Genomic DNA, 10380 nt, shown 5'->3' with positions numbered 1-10380 from the left:
TGATTTTATAAGCGGCAGGAAGCGGGGAAGTCATTAGCAGTAAAGACGAACGCGAGCTTATCCTGACCGCCCAGCAGCGCAAACTTGTCTTTTTATCGTGTCGGCGCCACAATGGAGACTCTCGCCGACCACCGCTCTTATTAAGATCCCAGGCCGGATTATGGCGGGAGAGGAGGTGATGTCATGTTTTTTGCCAGAGGATCGTTTCCCAGAACGCTCCCTGATTATTGCCGCTGTTTAGCACGGTGTTGGGAGAGCAGCCCAGATGCCGACTCAGCGTTATTGCGGCAGCGTTTTAAAGCGCATGCAGAGCTCCTCGCACTTCAAACGCAGCCTGGATAGTCGGTAACGCCAGGGGGTTGCCTACAGCCGCAGCCGTTCACCAGAGACACATGCGGCTACGCAACAGTTGAACGTGCCGTAGCTGATTGGAAATTTCAGGGTTCTCCCCCCTCTCTCGTCTTCGGTTCCTGTTATTCAAGCAAAAAAATAACAATTAAACTCAAAATACACAAGTTTTTAACATTATGAGAGCAGTTTAAACTTGAAATAACACATTTACACTGCTCTACTACAATATGGTAATGCTGTCTGTGTCATACTTGATCATTTCACCATATTGCCATATTTTTGCTGAAAGGATTTAGTAGAGAACATCGACGATAAAGTTCGCAACTTTTGGTCGCTAATAAAAAAGCCTTGCCTGTACCGGAAGTAGCAGACGATGTGCGCGTGACGTCACGGGTTTTTGAGCTCCTCACATCTGAACATTGTTTATAATCATGGCCACCAGCAGCAAGAGCGATTCGGACCAAGAAAGCGACTATTTCCTCAATAATTTGAGCGAGGATGAAAGATTTGTGGATGAGGACGTTTAAAGTGAAGTACTATAAAAAAAAAAAAGAAAAAGCTACGGCTCCAGGCGGCGTTTCAGATGTAATTAGACACATTTACTAGGATAATTCTGGAGGATCCCTTATCTGCTTATTGTTTTAATAGTGTTTTAGTGAGATTGTAAAGTCATACCTGAAAGTCGGATGGGTGCAGTGAACGCCAGTGTCTCTGAGAGGAGCCGAGGAGCCAAGATCACAGATGCCTTTTTGAGCTGCAGGAGGAGGTCCCATTATCCACTGAAGTCTCCGGTAAGAGCCGACTTAATATCATAATTTCCCCATCCAAAAACATGCTGGTTGACGTAGAGAAACATCTTCGCTTGACCGCTCCGTGTTAAAGCTTCACAACAAACACACAAAAAAAACCGGCTGTGGTTCGGTGCTAAAGGCAGCTGCAATACACCGCTTTCCACCAACAGCATTCTTCTTTGACGTCTCCATTATTAATTGAACAAATTGCAAAAGATTCAGCAACACAGTTGTCCAAAATACTGTGTAATTATGCAATGAAAATAGACGACTTTTAGCTGTAAGTGGTGCTGGGCTAATATGTCCGCTACAACCCGAGACGTCACGCGCACGTGTCATCTTTCCGCGATGTTTTAAACAAGAAACTCCGCGGGAAATTTAAAATTGTAATTTAGTAAACTAAACCGTCCGTATTGGCATGTGTTGCAATGTTAAGATTTCATCATTGATATATAAACTATCAGACTGCGTGGTGGGTAGTAGTGGGTTTCAGTAGGCCTTTAAAGAACAGTATGTAACTGTCAGGTTCAAACATCGAGACAGGATTCAATTTAGCTCATGAGGAGAGCACCTTTGTGCCTGCAGCCTCGTACAGCGTCACCACACCGCTCTGACGAGGGAGTTCCACGACTCCTCTTTTATTACAGAGCATTACATTACATTACGCAGCTTCTCCTACGGGGAGGTGGGTCCTAAACAGAACAAACAAAAGGTGCTTGGAGCGGTGTCAGGTCTGCTCCCTCTCCGCTTTGTAGACCTCAGGTCAGGACAAGGTCTTCCTATGTCTGTCAAAAGATCAAAGAAACCGACACCTAAATGTCGTATCCCATCGCACACAGTGGACTTACGAGCCTTTTGCTTGATAAGATGAAAGACAGCTTTTGTCTTCTCCCAGGGGACATGAACACAAAGTTGTGTGATAACTCATATACAATTATTCTGACAGTAATGCTGGTACTTTACCTACTCCATAATATACTTTTCTTTCTGCGGCATTTCAGCAAGCACACGCAAGTTCAAATGTTTTTTTTCCCGAAGGTGAGTAATGTGCGCCATGATTGGCAGCCGTGTTTGACGGGCGGCTTTAATTGGAAGAGCTGTGCTGTTTTTACTTAGGTGAAATAAAGCTTGGGGGGAAGAAATAACTGCATCGTTGTTTTCATTGAGTAGCAGCGGGAAGCTTGTTAAAAAAAGTAGAAGAATCAAGGAAAATACAAGTGATAGAAGTAATGTTCAGTGGGATGATTGTAGTAAAAGCACTTTAAAAGTGTGTCTGTGTTCTCTACACTTCTTGAGACATCCACAAGGAAAAGTAGCTTCCATATGAGGACCGCTGAACAAGTTAGGAAGTGTATTTCTCGTCTGCGGCTGGATCAAACCAGACGTCAGAGAGGCTTTGCTGAACAAAAATTTGCTTTCTTACAAGCGAGTGTCATTAAGCAGGTCTGCAGTACCCGGAGGAGCCTAGGTCAAAAAAATGAAGGATTCCTAACCTGGAGAAGCCAAACCATCGGTTATATATTCCTTTTTTCTCTGTCTGGGTGTGTGCTAAGTCAGGACAGCACCACTTGAACATGTAAGGAGATGTTCATCTGGAAAACAACTGCTTTAAGTCATGACTGAAATGTTGGCGTTGAGCTAGACAGGTAGACTCCTCTCAAGGATATGGTTATCACTTTTGCATTCCCAACTAGAGCCTCTTTTCCTACTGGAAGTGATCCATCCATTTCTACCGCTTATCCCCTTTTGGGGTCGCTGGCGCCTATCTCAGCTACAATTGGGCGGAAGGCGGGCAAGTCGCCACCTCATCGCAGGGCCAACACAGATAGATCCACCTTTATGTTCTCAAAGTGAAATAGCACTGTTTGCTTTCTCCAAGGTGAATATAAACATGCACCACATGCAATTGCCGCCGGGGCGCTAATTAGCTAAAAACCTCTCCTCACTCCTGCGCTTACCAAAGGCATGCGGTAAAGGTAAGCATGCGCAATATATTTTAAAACCTCTTTTTACTCCGGCACTTACCAAAGGCATGCACCTTGCCCTTATGTGGGCCTACCGAGGATGTCGTAGTGGTTTGTGCATCCCTTTGAGACACTAGTGATTTAGGGCTATATAAATGAACATTGATTGATTGATTGAGTAAAAATTTGAGGGTGATGTAAGGATACCATCATGAAAAGCACATTTAATTAAAAAAAAACACGCTATTATGGTCTTACCTTTACTTATAAATGAAGTCCATGCACAGATCCTTCTGATCAAAAGCATCGATAACTTGTTTATAGAAGTCTTCCTTATCTTTCTTCAGTTTTAAAAGTCTCTCTGTCTCGATGGAGATCGTCCTTTATTACATCCTGCTTCGATTGAAAGTCCGGTTTAGAAAACTGCTATCAGACTGCTGCTATCAGTTAGCTCGCCTTCTCAAGTGCGGGCGACGACAGAATTATACTCGGACAACTCCCCCTCCCGTTCTGCTCCGTGGGTGATCTCTTTATCCCACCGCTGCCACCATGAAGTAGGTCAGAAATACAAGAATTTGTGTGTGGGAGAGAGTAGACTTTAAAAAAAAAAAAAATAGTTGTTTTCCATGTGAAGCTTTTATATCTTTTGTGCGTTGTCGTCAAAAACATGACGACAACGCAGCTTCTCTTCTTTTCCAACAAACACACGCCGACCGGGCCTCTTTCCTGCTGGTCTCCATGGCGATGTCAACGTCAGGCCTTGTAAGGCCGACCACATTCTGCTCTTCCGCCTTTGTTGCCTTCATCCATGATCTCCTCTTCTGCGGTTGAATCAACATCTGGCTGCTTCTGTCGCCGTGGAAACATCTGTTCTCCCCTCGCCGGCCTCACGGAGGATAAATGATTCAGGAAGATGAAGCCCTGTTGGATTTAGAGAAGATCAGGGGTTCTTAAAACTTTTTGACCTCGGGGCCCACCTTTTCCACTACAGAAAGGCCAGGGGCCAACTCAAACATTACAACTAAATTAGTAATCTTACTCTTGATTTTAATCGTATTCAATTCAAATATTATATCGAACCTACTTGCAGTGTACTAGGATGAACCTTGTCAAATGTTATGAAAGCATGTGTTATTCACAAATACAATCAAGGCTTAGGTTAGGCTGATTACAAATATAAATACCAATAAAATAAACTGCTAAAAGGACTCAAAATTATATGTATGTATACATATATATATATATATATATTTTTTTATATATATATTTGCCTACTTCATACCCTCACTGGGTATGGACCACAGTATCACTGGGTAAAGGTGACAGTATCACTGGGTATGGGCGATATGAATCACAGTATCACTGGATATGGGCGACAGTATCACTGGGTATAGGCGATATGGACCACAGTATCACTGGGTATGGTCGACAGTATCAATAGGTATGGACAACAGTATCCCTTGGTATGGGTGACAGTATCACGGGGTATGGACGACAGTATCACTGGGTATGGGCGGCAGTATCACTGGGTATGGGTGACAGTATCACTAGGTATGGACCACAGTATCACTGGGTATGGGCGACTGTATCACTTGGTATGGACCACAGTATCACTGGGTATGGGCGACAGTATCACTGGGTATGGGCGATATGGACCACAGTATTCCTGGGTAGGGGCAACAGTATCGCTGGGTATGGGCGATATGGACCACAGTATCACTGGGTATGGGCGATGTGGACCACAGTATCACTGGGTATGGGCGATGTGGACCACAGTATCACTGAGTATGGTCGACAGTATCACTAGGTATGGGCGACAGTATCCCTGGGAATGGGCGACAGTATCACTAGGTATGGACGACAGTATCCCTGGGTATGGACGACAGTAACACTGGGTATGGGCGATGTGGACCACAGTATCACTGGGTATGGGCGATGTGGACCACAGTATCACTGGGTATGGGCGATGTGGACCACAGTATCACTGAGTATGGTCGACAGTATCACTAGGTATGGACGACAGTATCCCTGGGAATGGGCGACAGTATCACTAGGTATGGACGACAGTATCCCTGGGAATGGGCGACAGTATCACTAGGTATGGACGACAGTATCCCTGGGTATGGACGACAGTAACACTGGGTATGGGCGACAGTACCATGGGGTATAGGCGACAGTATCACTGGGTATGAGCAATTTGGACCACAGTATCACTGGGTATGGGCGACAGTTTTACTGGGTATGGACGACAGTATCCCTGGGTATGGGCGACAGCATCACTGGGTATGGACGACAGTAACACTGGGTATGGGCGACAGTATCACTGGGTATGAGCGACAGTATCATTGGGTATGGACCACAGTATCACTGGGTATGGGCGACAGTAACACTGGGTATGGGCGACAGTATCACTGGGCGATATGGACCACAGCATTTCTGGGTATGAGCAATCTGGACCACTGTATCACTGGGTAAGGACCACAGAATCACTGGGTATGGACCACAGTATCACTGGGTATGGGCGACAGTATCACTGGGCGATATGGAACACAGTATCTCTGGGTATGGGCGACAGTATCACTGGGTATGAGCAATTTGGACCACAGTATCACTGTGTATGGGCGACAGCATCACTGGGTATAGACGACAGTAATACTGGGTATGGGCGACAGTATCACTGGGTATGAGCGACAGTATCATTGGGTATGGACCACAGTATCACCGGGTATGGGCGACAGTAACACTGGGTATGGGCGACAGTATCACTGGGCGATATGGACCACAGCATCTCTGGGTATGAGCAATCTGGACCACTGTATCACTGGGTAAGGACCACAGTATCACTGGGTATGGACCACAGTATCACTGGGTATGGGCGACAGTATCTCTGGGTATGGGCGACAGTATAACTGGGTATGGGCGACACTAACACTGGGCGATATAGACCACAGTATCTCTGGGTATGGGCGACAGTATCACTTGGTATGAGCAATTTGGACCACAGTATCACTGGGTATGGACGACAGTATCACTGTGTATGGACGACAGTATCTCTGGGTATGGACGACAGTATCCCTGGGTATGGGCGACAGCATCACTGGGTATGGACGACAGTATCACTGGGTATGAGCGACAGTATCATTGGATATGGACCACAGTATCACTGGGTATGGGCGACAGTAACACTGGGTATGGGCGACAGCATCACTGGGTATAGACGACAGTAACACTGGGTATGGGCGACAGTATCATTGGGTATGGACCACAGTATCACTGGGTGTGGACCACAGTATCACTGGGTATGGGCAACAATGAAAAGTACAACTAAGATGCACGCTACAATCAAACAACTTGTCATGTCTTGTTGATCATGTCTTGTTTGGCTTGACCTTTGGACTCTAAGTTCCTGCTTTTTCATTACCTGTTTTGTCACCATGACGACCAATCAGTTCACCTGTCCTCACAACTCACGCACCTGTTTTCAATCACCACATCACTATTGAAGCCTGTCATTTTCTGTTGGTCGTCCTGGCGTCATTGTGATCTTTTCTTGCTCAGTGCTGACTTTATTCATGCCTTGCCATAGTTTGGTGCTTCATGCCATGCCAAGTAAGTTTTGTTGGATTTATGTTCATAGTCTGTTAATGCGTTACTTTTGTTTTTTAGCCCAAGTTGTGCCTCCGCTGTGAGCGCTTTTTGCTAGTATCTTTTTTAGTTAAAATTAAATCATGTTTTTACCTGAACGTCTGCCTTCCTGGGAGAACGACCCCACCGAAAGCTGCGACCACCCCATCTTGACACACCTGGTGCGTAGTAAGTACAATACTTAAAGAATTAACACTTTTTGGGGTGCAACAAACAACAACAAAACACCTTCAACTATACACTACAGCCATCCGTAATTGCAACATAATTTCAACTTATCAAAAGTACTTTATTAAGTGTATTTAAAATGTATTTTTAATCTGATCAGACTTGTTTGTACGGTTTTAACATGAACTCATAAAGTTCAACAGAATATTTACTATTTCTTGTTTTTACTTTGGAAAACTCTCTGTTTTCTAGAAACAAACTAAACGCGATGAAAAAAAAGCTATTTGTTGACGTGTCTTCCAGTGGTTACCATGGAAATGAACGCTAAGCCGTATCGTTTGACTTAATATGTCCCACGACAAAGATCCTCTCCAAGAACAGCTGCTTCCTCGACTCAAAGGCCGAGCGCTCGCACGTCCTTCATCGCACCATCACTTGAGACGCCGGCCAAATCCCGGCAGAGAAAGGAGGAGGAAATGGAAGAAGGTTCGCTAGCAACGCTGACAAAACAATATCTCTGACGATGGCTGACATCCAATACTTGGAAAAACATATTTGATAATCATATTCCATACAATCACTATGAACAAAATACACTTCAGTGTTTTTTTTAACTTATCTATATTAACACATACACATATATATATACATTTTTATACACACACACACATATTATATATATATATATATATATATATATATATGTGTGTATATATGTATGTATGTATATATGTAGTGAGTCTTATTCTGCGTTGTGTAGTTTTTTAAGTAGGAGACACTCCACAATTCCGTCGTTTCATCATTTATTGGACATCTTTGTTGGAAACATGAAACACATACACAGGTCTCTACTTTTCTGGCGGAGTGATACCTCATCATCAAAAGTCCGATAGAAGAGAGAATAAACAACATTAATTCATACAAAAAAAATAATAATTTCAATTACATTAACAAAAACGTATTATCACAAAAAAATAATAATACACAAATCCACATACCTTTGTTGGAAACATGAAACACATACACAGGTCTCTACTTTTCTGGCGGAGTGATACCTCATCATCAAAAGTCCGATAGAAGAGAGAATAAACAACATTCATTCATACAAAAAAAATAATAATTTAAATTACATTAACAAAAACGTATTATCACAAAAAAAAAAAAATAATACACAAATCCACATACCTTTGTTGGAAACATGAAACACATACACAGGTCTCTACTTTTCTGGCGGAGTGATACCTCATCATCAAAAGTCCGATAGAACGAGAGGATAAACAACATTCATTCATAAAAAAATAAAATAATTTAAATTACATTAACAAAAGCGGTTTATCATAAAAAAAATTATAATAATACACAAATCCACAATCAATGTTTACTTATATAGCCCTAAATCACTAGTGGCTCAAAGGGCTGCACAAACCACTACGACATCCTCGGTAGGCCCACATAAGGGCAAGGAAAACTCACACCCAGTGGGACGTCGGTGACAATGATGACTATGAGAACCTTGGAGAGGAGGAAAGCAATGGATGTCGAGCGGGTCTAACATGATACTGTGAAAGTTCAATCCATAATGGATCCAACACAGCCGCGAGAGTCCAGTCCAAAGCGGATCCAACACAGCAGCGGGAGTCCCGTTCACAGCGGAGCCAGCAGGAAACCATCCCAAGCGGAGGCGGATCAGCAGCGCAGAGATGTCCCCAGCCGATAGTACATGGCCACCGGATCGGACCGGACCCCCTCCACAAGGGAGAGTGGGACATAGGAGAAAAAGAAAAGAAACGGCAGATCAACTGGTCTAAAAAGGAGGTCTATTTAAAGGCTAGAGTATACAAATGAGTTTTAAGGTGAGACTTAAATGCTTCTACTGAGGTAGCATCTCGAACTGTTACCGGGAGGGCATTCCAGAGTACTGGAGCCCGAAATGCCCGCAGACTTTTTTTGGGCTTTGGGAATCACTAATAAGCCGGCTTATAATGTGTTTGAGAAAATGGCGGTTGACGACCTAGGCGACGTCACGTTGTGACGTCATCGCTCCGAGAGGAAATCATAGAAAGGCGTTTAATTTGCCAAAATTCACCCATTTAGAGTTCGGAAATAGTTCAAAAAAAAAAATTGTCTTTTTTTCTGCACCATCAAGGTATATATTGACGCTCACATAGGTCTGGTGATAATGTTCCCCTTTAATTTGAATGCAATGACAGTTAATAATAAAACATTTTAAAAAATGACACGTTACCCCCAGGTCACCAATTGGGGCCACTCATAAAATGTGGAAATGTATTTTATCAATTTTACAGCGGAAATTGTTTAAACAACTTGAGACGTAGCAATAGAAATTGTATTTTCAAATATATTTTATGTTTTGTTTTGTTGCCTGATTTTGACGATTGGAAAATCACAAATCGTACAATATTTTCCGATAATAAAGTCCCGAGGGGCTTGAGTTAATTACAACTTTGACTAGTTTTCCAATTGCCCACCACAGGAGTCACCTTCCTGTCATCCGGCTGCCTACGAATGCTTCTTCTCAACTGACAAGTGGGCGCATGGAAGGGGAAGAGTGGCTGGTTCTAATCTCCAGGCTGTCACAGTTATTTGGTGTCGAACCCCAAGATGCAGAGAAGGAGGCAGGCATTTGGACCGCTCGCCTGTATCGGTTGGGGACATCTCTACGCTGCTGATCCGCTTGAGATGGTTTCCTGTGGACGGGACTCTCGCTGCTGTCTTGGATCCGCTTGAACTGAACTCTCGCGGCTGTGTTGGAGCGACTATGGATTGAACTTTCACAGTATCATGTTAGACCCGCTCCACATCCATTGCTTTCGGTCCCCTAGAGAGGGGGGGTTGCCCACATATGAGGTCCTCTCCAAGGTTTCTCATAGTCAGCATTGTCACTGGCGTCCCACTGGATGTGAATTCTCCCTGCCCACTGGGTGTGAGTTTTCCTTGCCCTTTTGTGGGTTCTTCCGAGGATGTTGTAGTCGTAATGATTTGTGCAGTCCTTTGAGACATTTGTGATTTGGGGCTATATAAATAAACATTGATTGATTGATTGATTTGGTAAGTAAACATGATTTAATAAAGATACTGAAGTGAAGTGAATTATATTTATATAGCGCTTTTTCTCTAGTGACTCAAAGCGCTTTACATAGTGAAACTCAATATCTAAGTTACATTTAAACCAGTGTGGATGGCACTGGGAGCAGGTGGGTAAAGTGTCTTGCCCAAGGACACAACGGCAGTGACTAGGATGGCGGAAGCGGGAATCGAACCTGCAACCCTCAAGTTGCTGGCACGGACACTCTACCAACCTACTTAGACAAAAACAAAACCAAAACGGTACAAACAAAAAGAACGCACGTGGGCAGACATAACAAACTAAGGGCTATGCACAAACTAATCGGAAGCAGGGAACAAAAAACAGTAAGCTACAAAACATCTACCAAATATAA

At 43.6% G+C, this 10380-nt stretch overlaps 1 long non-coding RNA gene across 2 annotated transcripts; it reads right to left on the bottom strand.

Moving 5' to 3' along the window:
- Nucleotides 1-200: 200 nt before the first annotated feature.
- On the bottom strand, nucleotides 201-8172 carry LOC133540500 (uncharacterized). 2 transcript variants are annotated; one of them, XR_009803649.1, is made up of 3 exons: nucleotides 7918-8078; nucleotides 3365-4027; nucleotides 201-470 (listed from the first exon to the last, which is right to left on the bottom strand). It is a non-coding gene; the product is annotated as an uncharacterized LOC133540500 (long non-coding RNA). The 2 variants fall into 2 exon arrangements; XR_009803648.1 differs by lacking the exon at nucleotides 201-470 and having other exon boundaries at nucleotides 3353-4027; nucleotides 7918-8172.
- Nucleotides 8173-10380: the final 2208 nt, after the last annotated feature.

This window comes from Nerophis ophidion, linkage group LG22 (assembly GCF_033978795.1).
Source record: "Nerophis ophidion isolate RoL-2023_Sa linkage group LG22, RoL_Noph_v1.0, whole genome shotgun sequence".
Classification (NCBI taxonomy): Eukaryota; Metazoa; Chordata; class Actinopteri; order Syngnathiformes; family Syngnathidae; genus Nerophis; species Nerophis ophidion.
This window is presented reverse-complemented; position numbering and strand designations above follow the sequence as displayed.